Here is a 13,459-nt window from a genome sequence, read left to right as displayed (position 1 = left end):
GCTGCACATAGCCGTACACCTCTGCGACGTCATTTGACGACTTATGGGGTGCCGGACGATGGGATGGCCGTTATTTTTGTGGTGAGTGCAAATAGAACCCATCCTTATGAGTTGTTCTACTCTTGGGTGACACTGCCAGCAGTGAATGCGGATGATAAAACGTTTCACTCGTATACTCACACGCGGGTCCCAGCCAATTATACGCCATATCGGACGCTAGAGATCCCCCTTTCAGCCTGACAGCATAGCATTTGGTTTAATGGCGCCCTTCCCCATGCGGTTGCACTGGCTAGAATGGGCCCTTTGTCAATTCCAGGGGCCACATGGCCGGTGCTAGCCGGATTTACGCCTCACCCCCGCTATTTGACTATTGCGGTGGATGAGCTGCGTACGCTCCATACAACCCTTATTTCAGTATATAGGGCTTTGGTGCAATACGTTTCACGCAACGTGCAGGTAGGTCCTGCTGTTGCGGGACTACCAGCTGGTCACCCGGCGGTTGTTATTAGTCCCGTCATAGTTAATTCGGTGATGGGCAAGCGCCCCCAAAATAAGGATGATTTTCCTTATTGGCTTGCCGAGAAATTTGTCCAGCTGGAAGCAGTGTTTCCACACTCTACAGAGGTGGAGAAACACAGAATACTCACCATTAGTTTGCCGAAAGACATCATCCCTGATGTGTCAGATTGTGACAACTGGGGAAAGATCTTTGCCGCAGTCTACTCGAAGTGCTTCGGCACTCCGTCTATGGCCATGTTGCCCTCTGTCATTAAACGTGTTCAAGATCAGCACGGACCGGAGGTGGCTGTAGAGTTGGGAATGAGGCTTGTTGGAGTATTCAACGTTGTTGCCCCCCTCGTCCTTGGTAATCTCAAGGGAAATGCGGTACAATTCCAAGTGGCAAATGGCTTAGCCCGCGTCGCTGAACTCGATAAGCCCAAAGAATTACCTAAACTTATTGCGGAAGCCTATAAAACTATTGGCCGCAGTAGTTTGGGAGTTAAACCAACTGTAATCATTCCTGACTTGATACAACAAACTAAGGTGAGTTCGTCTAGTAAAGACGATTGTCCAGCTTTTCCAAAGCAGAATTGGAGAGCAAAGAAACAGGGAAAGCAGCAACAGAAACAGGGGTCTTGTCCTGCGTCTCCCGTACAGCAGACTAGCGAACGGAATTAATGATCTGCGCGATCGTACTAGTATTAAATCGCCTGATAGATTTCAGGTTACTGAACAACGCTCTCCGCATTCTTCACAGGAAACATCGGCCTCACAGTCCGGTGGCGGAGACCGTGGCAAAGGTCGGGGTGCACAACAAGGTCGTGAACAACCCCGTCAGGCTGACGGTAAAGGCAAGCAAGACGAGTTTGCACGTCAACGTCCCCCGTTTCAAAAGAAGAAAGTTGCTGCACTGACAGCGAGGTATGCCACAGATAGTGAGAACGCAGCTTCGGAACCTGACATGGGCCCTAACGCTGCTCGACAGCGCAGCGGAGGTTACAGTAGTGCGGCAAGCACTGCTTCCATATCTGGAGACGACAGCAACTGACACGTTCATTACTGTAGAAACTACTGACACTATAGTGGCTCCCCCTGACAGACTATATGACATAGTCTTCCTAATTGAAGGTGACATACAACGTACAATTCAAGGGATTTTTTTTGATAATCTGACCTCTTCTTATGACATTCTCCTAGCGGAGGCAGACTGGCCTCGGCTTTCATTTTAGATGCTCCTAGAGGGGAGGAGGTAATCCTCCCGTCCTTTGCGCACACAGTGCCAAAGGACCACGCTAAAAGGTTCGCTGAGGAGTGGGCTCTGGTGCTAGCACCGGCTTTGTATCGTACTCAGGTGGGCTGGGATAAATTGTCCCCCAGCCATGAGATTCCATTGCGGCCTATGCCCCAGCCACAACCCCAATATCCCATGCGTCGCGAAGCCAGACTTCACGTTGCGGCAATCCTTGAACAATTGGAATATCAATGTGTTATTGAAACATGCGTGTCACCAATGAATAATCCTTTATTCACTGTGACGAAGCCTGATGGGTCGTACCGCCTAGTTTTGGATTACCGGCATTTAAACTCTCATTGCCGGACATGCGCGGTACCAAATACTCACAGTTCGGCTCTCGTCGATAGTCTTGTGCGAAAAAGGTTCAAAACCACACTTGACATTTCCAATGGCTTTTACAGCCATAACCTGTCCTCTATTAGCAGTCAGTGGACCGCGTTTACTTCAGGCGGCAAACAAAACAGTTTAAAAGACTGGCCATGGGCTATAAAAACAGCCCTGGCGTCTTTGCCGCACGTGTAGTATCTCTTTTAGAGAGCATAGATCCAGATGCTTACTCGTATGTCGATGATATCCATCTCACAGACGAGTTGTGGCCGCATCTGTGTCGCGTTGATCGCATTATTGTTATGTTCGCAGACTTCAGTTACAAATTCAATTTTGCGAAGTCTCACATTGCAGAGTATACAGTGTTGTTCTTGGGCTACGAGCTCAACAATGAAGGTCGAGGATTGGCTCCGCACTTTCTGGAGAAGTGCGCATGCCTGCGTGTTCCTACAACAGTGAAGAAATTACAGTCTTTGCTGGGCTTTCTGAATTTCGGTCATACGTACATTACTGATTATGCCCAGCGTATCAAGCCGCTTTATGCCTTGGTACAACCTACTTTTTCCAAATCGTGCTGGCTGCTGGAGCATTCAGCTATTTTGCAATTACTGCAAGCTGATCTTCTTGCTTCAAAATACTTACTGACACGTGATAACCGCACTAACCTGGTAATAAGAATTGTGCCAGGCGCAGTGGGTTTCACGTACTTAACGTTCAATGAGGGCGACACCGTCCCCATTGCCTACAAATCACACCTGTACACTTCGGCTGAACTGCGCTTTTCCTCTGTCGAGAACGTTCTTACGGCAGTGCAGATGGCGATTCTCAAAAAACGAGCGCTGTCGCAAGGAAAACGCATGTTGGTTGTCACACCATATCCTGCCCTTGAGGCAGTGACCAAAGCGAGTGTACCAAATTCTAAAGCTTTGCATCCTCGGTGGATACAATGGGCCACTTCCTTGACATCGCCCGATGTCACCTATATCTTTGATGCCTCATTACAGACTCAGGAGTACTTGCAGTATGAATTTGTTCATCCGGCTCCTCTGTCTTTGCGCCCGCTCGAAGATTACCATTGTGTCATTTACACTGACGGTTCTGCGCAACCGGCGACTGGATCGAAGCATGCCTATTCAGCGGCCTGCGCAATTGTGGTGGGTACTTTCGTAAATGGTGAATTCCAATCTGATGTCGTGCATACGCAGTCATTGGGTGATTGTACCGCACAGTTGGCGGAGCTTCGTGCTCTGGTGCTTGCACTAGAGTTTGCTGATTCTCGGGTCACTACTCTTATAGTAAGTGACTCGTTTTATTGTGTTCAGTCTTACAACGACAATCTATATTTTTGGTCTCAAAATGAATATCGTGATTCCAAAGGTAGCACAATTAAGCATAAAATGCTTTGGGTTCGAGTGGCAGAACTTAAAGAACATCTGCCTCTCGTGAATGTTATTCACACTCTCGGTCACCAACGAGTTGGTGTCCACGCTGTCGGCAACAGCTTAGCTGACGAGGCAGCAAAAACAGCAGTGGCAACATATCTAGTAGCAGCAGTTACAAGATCCAAAAGTAAGATTGATGATGACATTTTGGCGGCTATTGCTGCTACAGAAAAGGGAAGTAATTACCCGAGAGGTTTCCCTTCTCGTTACCATGATCACTTAAGTCCTGATAACGTCCCATTAGTGAGAATTAACGACGTTGGTGACAGATTGATTCCCAACGCGGACTGCAGACCATCGTTGATAACAGCAGCTCACGAGGGTCTGGCCTCTGCCCACGCCGGCGTTGCAGCTACTGTTTCTCTGTTACAACAACGTTACTGGTGGTGTGGTTTATATAAACAAGCTCGCGCTTATGTTCTTGATTGTGACATTTGCCAGCAGATTAAACCTTCAACTGCTGCGCGCCCACCACAAACTCAGTTGTACATATCTAATAAACCGCTAGGGTGTGTTTATCTAGATCACTGCGGTCCTTTCACCTCTGAAACTGCGTACAAGTACATCTTGGTTGCAGTGGATTCGTGCACACGTTTTCTGTGGGTATAGCCACAAAGGAGTGCTGATGCCCGTACTGTCATTAGGGATTTGCATGTCTTTGTGGGAAGTTTTGCGTGTGGTACCTTTCATTCTGATCAGGGCCCTGCGTTCGCCTCGAAGGCGTACAAAGAAGCCATGAGAAATTTGGGGGTCCAAGTCAAATTTTCGTCTCCCTACCGACCTGAGGGTAATAGTGTGGTGGAGCGAATGAACCGTGACTTAAAACAATCTTTGGCAGCTAGGGTTTTAGGCACTGGCCGGAACTGGCTAGCCCATCTGTATAACGTCCAACGTGCACTTAATAATCTCCCTAGAAGGTCTCTGGGTGGGCGGACCCCATACATGATGCTCTTTGGCATACAAATGTTTGTCCCGGATCTTGATGGTCTAGACATGGCGGCGTCGGCCGCACCCTTTGACGTAGATGATCACTGTGCTGTATTGCAGAATCTACAAGAAGACAGAGACAGACTTGCGAAGGAACACGTGCCCTCCACATCTGATGCTGTGCTTCAGATTCCGGTAGTCGGCTGGCTACCTCGAGTTGGTGATCTGGTCCGTGAGAAGGTGGAGAACAAGAAGGAGTTCGGCGCCTCTTTTCGTGCACCGGTTCCAGTGCTTGGCGTGCAGGGTACACAAACAGTCATTTTACCTCCACTTCCTGGTCGCAAGGATAACAGGTACATCTCTATTGACAATGTCAAGCTACAGCGAGTGGCCGATTCTTCTTAGTATGACTCCAGCGGTTTCTTGCCCTGCGATGCTGAGAAACTCTGTTTTGGCTCCAGCTTCTACCACCTTGTCTGATGTTGCCATCGAGATGCATACAGTTACTGGTGCTTTGTTGCTACCACCGGCTGGTGGTCTACCTGAAGATACTGAGTATGCTTATCCTGCAGATGTACCATTGCCTGTTTTACAATCCACCGCAGTTAACCAGTCACGCGTCTCCTTTGACACTAACTCAATGACTTCCAATGCCCCATCAAAAGTTTCTATTTTTGCTGTCTGGTTTAAAAGAAATTTTTTAATTCCCCCTTGGACTTACATTTGGCTGGTGCTCGTATGTATTTTTTTGTTCATGTCCATTGGATTTGTGGTGGTATTTTTTCGTATTGTGAATGGACACTACCTAAAAGAAAGATCTACAATTAGACTAATTGATGGAACTTTGGCACCCCACTCCTCATCACACATCATGAAAAGGGACCAGACTTTTGTGAATATTCCTGCCTGGCCTGTGTTAGATGGGATTGCGTGGGATGCTGTTAAATTTCAAATTCATGGTCCCACTGAAGTTATCAATGTACCAAATGTATTTCGTGTTTCTATGGGTGATGTAGTTAAGCAAAGCATCCGCTCAGATGATTGGGATGTTCAAACCATAGAAGCACTGTTTTCTGATTTGAAATATTATGCTGCGTTTGATGCTGAGGATTTGTATTTAGATACTGCTAATTATGATGAGCAGTTTTGCTATCAACATTATGGCAATCATTTTCTTCATAAAGCCAATACGTTTAGAAATTTTGTAAATTACACACAATGGGAACATTGTCCAGCGCCAAGGCTGGGCAGCTCCACCACATTAGTGAACAAATTCACATATTTTTCTGATTTCAGTGTTTCAAATCCTGCCTCCTTTTATTTTAAAGTGGCAGCTGAGTCTGCCTCGAAAGTTAGGCTGACACACACAAAATTGTTATATTCCAAATCCTTTATGGATGATTTGGCAATCAGAGGTTATGATCTGTGGAAAGCTACTATTGATCTTAAATAGGTTTGGGGTTCTAAACCGTGGCAGGTACAAGGAACAGAAGCTTTGCATCGTGCCTGCCTCATCCCGAACCACATGTTGTTTTTGAATTCAACGATTTTTCAGACCACCTGTTTTGGATTGGCTACTTCTAAAAAATGTAATTCTCCCTCTACTCCGGATCTGGGTGCTTATCCTAATTGGGATAATCATACAGATCTGTCCCCTGATGCATTGCAGTCGTACATTTCTAACACATCCTTCAATATTTCCAAATAAAATCCGGAAGGATGGTTAATATGGCAAACGAGCTCAGATTCCTGTCAACATCGTTTTCTGGATTTAAATCCGGGGTATACGCAGGTTCGTGTGCACCCCCGTTTTGAATCATTTCATACTGTAACTACCTACTCTGTAGGGAAGTTATGCCAATCTTGGCTGCAATATTCCACATTGGCATCTGTTAAACTTCATTTATCCAAATTACATGACAAAATAGATTTGAATGATTTTGTTAAGGGTCCTGCAGGTGGCAGGTCCAAAAGATGGGTATATGCTGTTTATAACGAAGTTTGGAAGTTATCATAAATTGAAGCTGGTTCCAGATTACGGGCTATTTATCAAGCCAATATGGAAAAAGTATTGGCTGTTATAGATAATAGCATTAACACCCTTTCTTCCAGAATTTACGCGTTAGATAATATTGTTTCATCTGTTGTTGACATTGTGCAGGATGATATGTCTGTTTTATATCATGGTCAAAATCAATTGCATTTTATAATGCAATTTGTATGGACATTGCAAACGTTAAAGGCTGGGAAAGTCCCTTGGGACTACATGAATACTTCATCTTTGTTCCTTCCTTTTAATCTAACTGCAAAACAACAGTTCATGTCCATGAATGATGCAACATACTCATTGCTGCACATTGAAAAGTTAGAACCTTTGCCTTTCTCTGTGGACGAATTGAACTCTGCTGTGTGGCTTATCCACAGGTTAATTACATTACCATTTCCCCTGCTTAAGTTCAGTTCTTGCATGAAACATTATGCGCTAGGCAGATATGAACAACTAGGTACTGCCTTCCTGCATGAAGTTTGGTCACTCCCATTCACATACAGGTGCGTGAGAGACGGTAAAGAGGTCTACTTAAAAAATGAAGAGTGCACTTCCACTCCGGATCACTCTGTAGTATGTCGGCACATTCAATTGCATGGTGCATGCAATGTGCAAGCTCCTAATTTAGCTTGCATCCTGAAAGGGATTCCAGTGCCAGCTATTACACTATCATTCACGCTGCTGGCAAATGGTAGTTATTTGCTCTTAAATAATGAAGCTTGCTGTGGGATGTGTGGTAAATAATTTCATTACCGGGACTTAATTTGATACAGAAACATAATAAAATAGCTCAGTAAATAAGAGGCAGAATCCGTGGTATTAGAGGTTCGGAATGGGCTTTATTCCAGTGGTCGATTATAATCGGTTGCTCCAAGTTCCATCACCACGAAGGTTCAGGAAGTGAAGTACATACATTATTGATAATTATTCACTTTTATACAATAGGCATTACAGTGAGGCCAATGCAAGAGGCGTAACAATTGATAGCAAAGATAACATTTCACATACGTAGCTGAAGTAGGCGTAACTGGGAGTGATGAAAGAACGTCATCAGATGTGATGTCATAAGAGGGTGGTTACATGAAAGAATTTCGCAATGTCAGCAGAAATACTTGGCAGAAATGCGCGCGCAGCAGCATGACGTGTAATTGACGTGTAACTAGGGGGTGAAGGGGACTTGACATTTAGCTCTACACGTGGCGACAGAAGTCTGGAGGGTCAAGTCAACCTAATCCCAAATCATATCTAACATCCTATGTTTAAAGAACTAAGTTATCTAAAAGAGAGGTCTCTTCGAATAGAATCTTATTCTATACTGACTATACTGACTGTTAGTGCGTGTACAAGCGTCTAAGTGTCTACACTAGATGCGAGGGCGGAAATCTTCCATAGCAATAGGGCTATGAATTACTTGCATAAAGACAGAGAAGCCGGGCCTTTGCTCGGTAGCTGGAAGAATGTTTACTTAAACTACTAGACAGGAATGCATCGGGCAGGGAACGGAGCAGATAACTTCGAAGGTGAAATACAGTTTTTGGCAGCCAGCAGGCTGATGTCAGGCTTCGTGAGCCGCGCAGAGAATGAGACAAAGTTCATGGTCACAGATGCAGGCTCAGACTGGAGCTTTCAGAGGCAGAAGGCAAGAAGAGTTCGATGACAGAATCAGGGCCTACTTGCCTGGACTGTAAAATGGCATAAGTGAACCATATAAAGCCGGTGGCCTTTCATACTTAGGAATGGCCAGGATGACGTCAAGGACAAGACGATTTTGAAGCACAACAATCCGCATAGCAGACTGCTCTTCTGTCAAATTGCCTAAGGCGGAAATAGTTTCGTTCACTACTGCTTCAAGGGTTCTAGTTAATCTACGTATCAGCTTACTATTAGTAACGGTACCTATATAGGGAAAGAGACCTTTATTGAAATCTGTGTATTTTTCCCATGCTGTTTCAGTGTAATCGACTATTGGGAGATCTCTCCTTACTCTATTATATACTAAATGAGTATTTCTGTGATAATCAGGAGGAGCTAGAAAAACAGGTGGCAAAAGGAATCCAATATAGCAAGTACCATCCCAATCTATAGGTAAACGTACATATGCCGTCTGACCACATATGAAATAGGAATGGCGAGAAGCTCTAAATGTAGACTTGCCTTGATCACTAAATTCTACTACAGTGGTGCATGTACTATGGCCCATGTGTATGGAACCATTCTTTCTTATACATAATTCACCTTTTACTGGAAATATTGACATAGCGGGCAAAATTGGAGTAGCTTCTGATTCGACATTTAGGATCATAAGATTAAGCGTAAAATTACCTAATCCATACACTTCATTTTCTAGATCAGTTCCTGTTCTCTGGGGAAGTCCCTCCTTGTTAGGGTGGCAGACTTTAAGCAAAACTAAGTTCAAATTTCCCCATACCCAGTTATCTTGATAAACTGCAGAATTCGAATCTAGAGAATTAATTAAATTAAACCATGCTCCACAGGAGCCGTTGTGTGTGAACGGGTATGGAAAGAGAGGTAGAATTCCTTTATAATTCTGATAGGGAGGGAGTCGGCCACATATCCAACAATTTGTAGCATTGCTAACCTGATGGGAATGATGTAACATACTAATAAACGTGTTATTGCGCAGCGCAAATCTATAAGACAACTCAAGCGGAGGTAATTCACTAAAAGAATGTTCAGCAGTAACATTGTAAACATGTCTAGAAATAGGATAATATATGTGCAACAATATACTTGCAGTAATTATTAAAAGACTTAAGAAAAACAAAATTAATAATGTCACTATGCAATGACTACGCAGTGATTTACAGTACGCCTGTCGTTTCAACATTTTTCGGGTGCTTTCTCTATTCAGGTCCAAGGGATACATGTCAGAGACAATTCAACCGCTTCACCTTGGAGAGGACTTAAACAATCAAATTGCTCGACTTATTGGGCCTGAGCTTTAATTTATAATGTTCGGAATCACTTTTTTCCACAAAAGGAAGTTTTGAGTCAATGGGTGAAGTCACACGAGGTGGGGTATTCACATCTGCTGGTAGTCCATGAAATTTCTTGATATGACTTGAATGAATCCAGCCTTTCCTGCCCTCGATCTTCACGGCTGTTCTTGTGGTGAGCAACACCAGCTGGGGCGTCCTCCACCTAGGTTCCAGCTGAGTCTTTCGATCAAAGTTCCTCACGAGGACCAAGTCTCCCGGAACTATGTCATGGGGTTTCACCTCAGTGTTGTCAGGAAAAGCTGCAGCTACCTGTGAACGACAAGATTGTAGTGCAGACATCAAGGAAGCCAAGTAATCTGTCAGCATGTTACAGTCAATATCAGTTATTTTGCGTGGTATAGGCGTCCCCCACATATTTGGTGGTCTGCCGAAGATCACTTCATACGGGGATAGCCCTGTTCGAGAGTGTGCTACCATTCTTGTGTAAAAGAGTGCAACTGGTAATGCTACTACCCAGTCGACACCTTTCTCTCTGCATATTTTGGATAATCTTATTTTCAGAGTCTGATTATGTCTTTCTACGAGACCTGCTGCCTCGGGGTGTCGGACACAGTGGAACTTCCACTGATAGCCTAACAGAAGTGAAACGTGTTTCATTAATTCGGATGAGAACGGCTGGCCGTTATCTGAGTGAACAACACGTGGTAAACCGTATCGTGGGAAGAATTCTCGAACCAACTGTTTGGCAGTAGTCGGGGCAGTGTAATCTGAAACCGGGTATGCCTCCGTCCAACGGGAAAGAGCACATACAACTACGAGAACATATTTGAATCCTCTACATCGTTCCATCTGGATATAATCCATCTGGAGTACTTCAAAAGGATGATCAGGAGGATGAAATCCACCCTGTTCTACGGGAACGCTTTTTCCTGGGTTGAACTGGCAACAGATCATACAGGTACGAACTTTTTGTTTGGCTGCAGCTCGTAAATGTTTATTGAACCAAATGTGTTGAATGCTGTCTAGCATAGCTTTTTCTCCTAGATGTGCGGGACTATGTACAGTGTTAATTATAACCTGGACCATTGAATCAGGAAGGAACCACACAGACTTTTCCTTCATCATCCATCCTTGGTCCGTTTGGATCCCTCCTAATTCGGTCCATTTCTTTATTTCATCTGGTGTAGCATGTGTCTGTATGTCAATTACGTCAAGAGTAGGATCTTTAACCGTCATACAATGTGTTGGCGTCGGGACTATTGTCTTTGTCATGTCGGATGTTTGAGTTTGAGCAGTCTGTTTAGCTGTTCTGTCAGCTAGATCATTGCCTTGAGAAATGATATCAGTAACTTTCGTATGAGCCTTACATTTCATAATTGATATTGCAGTGGGTAGATGTATTGCATCTAATAAGGCATGAATGAGGGGTCCGTGCTGAATGTGGGCACCGTGGGAAGTTAAATAACCTCTCTCTCGCCACAGCACGCCGAAGTCATGTACGACTCCGAATGCATAACGTGAATCAGTGTATATGTTGACTTTTTTATTTGTGGCTTGAATACAGGCTTGTGTCAGAGCGATGAGCTCTGCGGCTTGAGCTGACAAAGTATTTATGCAATTTGTTTCAATGATTTCAGTATCTGTTGTGACTGCGTAAGCGGCCACTAATTCTCCTGTACTAGTTCTCATACATGAACCATCTACATACAACGTCAGGTCTGGGTCTGACAATGGGACATCGGTTAAGTCTTGTCTGGGTTTCGTCGTGATTGTAGTAACTTCAATACAGTCATGGGCTAGCGGGTCTGTTCCGATTACAGGTAAAAGTGTGGCAGGATTCAATGTGTTACAACGTCTGATTTCTATATGTGGCTGAAACAGTGTCAGTTCGTACCCTGTAAGTCTTGCTATAGTCAAGTGTTGTGTTTGCGTTCTATTCACAAGAACCTCTACTGCATGTGGTACTTGAACTGTCAATGGATGTCCTAACACTATGGCATCGCTTTGTCTGATTGCTAAAGCTGTCGCTGCCACTGATTTCAGGCACGCAGGCAAAGCCTGAGCTACGGGATCTAATGTACTAGAAAAATAAGCACATGGTTTGTGTGCTCCTGCTTGTTCCTGTGTGAGTACTGACAAGGCAGTACCTTCGCGTTCTGTAACAAAGAGTGTAAAATGCTTACTGTAACATGGCGTTGCTAAGACAGGTGCTTGACATAAAGCTTTCTTTAGGCTTTCAAAAGCTTGTGTATGTTCCTGAGTCCAAGGGAGAACAGTCGATGTGGCTGCCTCCTGTGTTGTCAACCGAATGAGTGGTTTTGCTAGAAATGCATACTGAGGGATCCACTGCCTACAATATGAAGTGAGGCCTATAAAAGCCCGTACCTCCTTTTGTGTCTTGGGTATTGGCATGTTAGCTATTAACTGAATGCGGTCGGGTGTAAGCTGCCTTCCCTCCTTGGACAGCGAGTGTCCAAGATAAACAACTCGCTGGACACAGAATTGCAGCTTAGAAGGGGACACCTTGTGCCCCTTCTCGGCTAGAAATTGTAAAACTGTCAGTGATGCTTTCTCACATTCGGGTTCGCTTCTAGCGGTGATCAGCAGATCATCGACATATTGAAGCAAAGCAGTGTTAACTGGCATGTGGATACTGTCGAGTTCTCGTTTCAGTGCTTGGCTATAGATGCTGGGGCTTTCTGTAAATCCTTGAGGTGCGCGTGAGAATTTAAAGCTACGTCCATTTAAACTAAATCCGAACAAATATTGGCTTTCCGGATCTACTGGGACGCTGAAAAAGGCATTCTTGAGATCAATTACAGTAAAGAATGTTGCTTCGGAATCAATAGCTGTCAGTAATGATGAGATATCGGGGACCACAGGGAATTGTGGCACAATGCACTTGTTTAATTCGCGCAGATCAATAACCAATCGATATACTGGCGGGGCCTTCGGATCTGTTCGTTTGAGAATCGGAATTATCGGTGAATTACATACATTGGAGTCTGTTTCCACAACCACTCCTTGGGCAATGAGCTCGTCAATGATTTGTAGTAAAGCCACTACAGCATCTGGTGGTAACTTGTATTGTCGCATTCGTGGTAGTACCACTCCTGCCTTTAGTGTGACTCGATATGGTGTAATATTCATGCAACCAACATCAGTAGGGCCTTGTGCCCATAGATGTGTAGGTAAAGTCTGCAATCGGGGATCCATGTCTCTAGACACATAATGACCTTTAAAATCACGTAAAAACAATCTTACTCCTTCCGGAGAACAACATATTATAGCTCCTAGAGCTTTCAGTGTTTTTATTCCTAACAAGTTTTCTGGACATGATTTAGTAAGTAATAAATCTGTAGTTCGGGTCAAAGGTCCTATCGTAAGTGGAAGAGGCTGTGACACTTCATTAACAATAGGTTTTCCTGAAAAACCAAGGGAAATATTCTGTGAGCCTGAGAGGGGTGCCCCTGGAACTTCACTACGTTTTATGGTTGTTCGACTTGCCCCTGTATCGAGTAAAAATTTTCTGTCTTGGCCTAATAATTCACTATGTACATAAGGTCCTTCTTGATCTACAGGGATCTCGATAAGGGGTAAGTCAACTTCCCTCTCTAGGCTGGTTCATGCGTATCGCTGGTAATCAGGATAGTCGTACTGTGCGGTCTGGTACAGTTGTCTTGTCGTGGTTTGTGTGGCAGCAACAGGCAGCGCTGGTGCAGCAGGCACAAACTGTATAGACTGTGGTGGAGCTGGCATGGACTGTGCATGCTGCGGGGCTCCTTGTTCATTCTGATCCTGTCTAGGTGGCCGTGGTCTTTCTTTTGTATTACCTATGGCGATATTATGTTTCAAAACTGGACAATCGTGTACGTAATGACCTGGCTTTTTACAATAATTGCATGTCCCTTTTACAGGTCCTGTTAAATCACCGGAATGTGTCATACCCTTTTTATGTCCT

Source organism: Triturus cristatus, chromosome 10, assembly GCF_964204655.1.
Source record: "Triturus cristatus chromosome 10, aTriCri1.1, whole genome shotgun sequence".
In the NCBI taxonomy this organism is placed as follows: domain Eukaryota; kingdom Metazoa; phylum Chordata; class Amphibia; order Caudata; family Salamandridae; genus Triturus; species Triturus cristatus.
The sequence above is the reverse complement of the archived record's forward strand: the minus strand, read 5'-3'. Positions refer to the sequence as shown.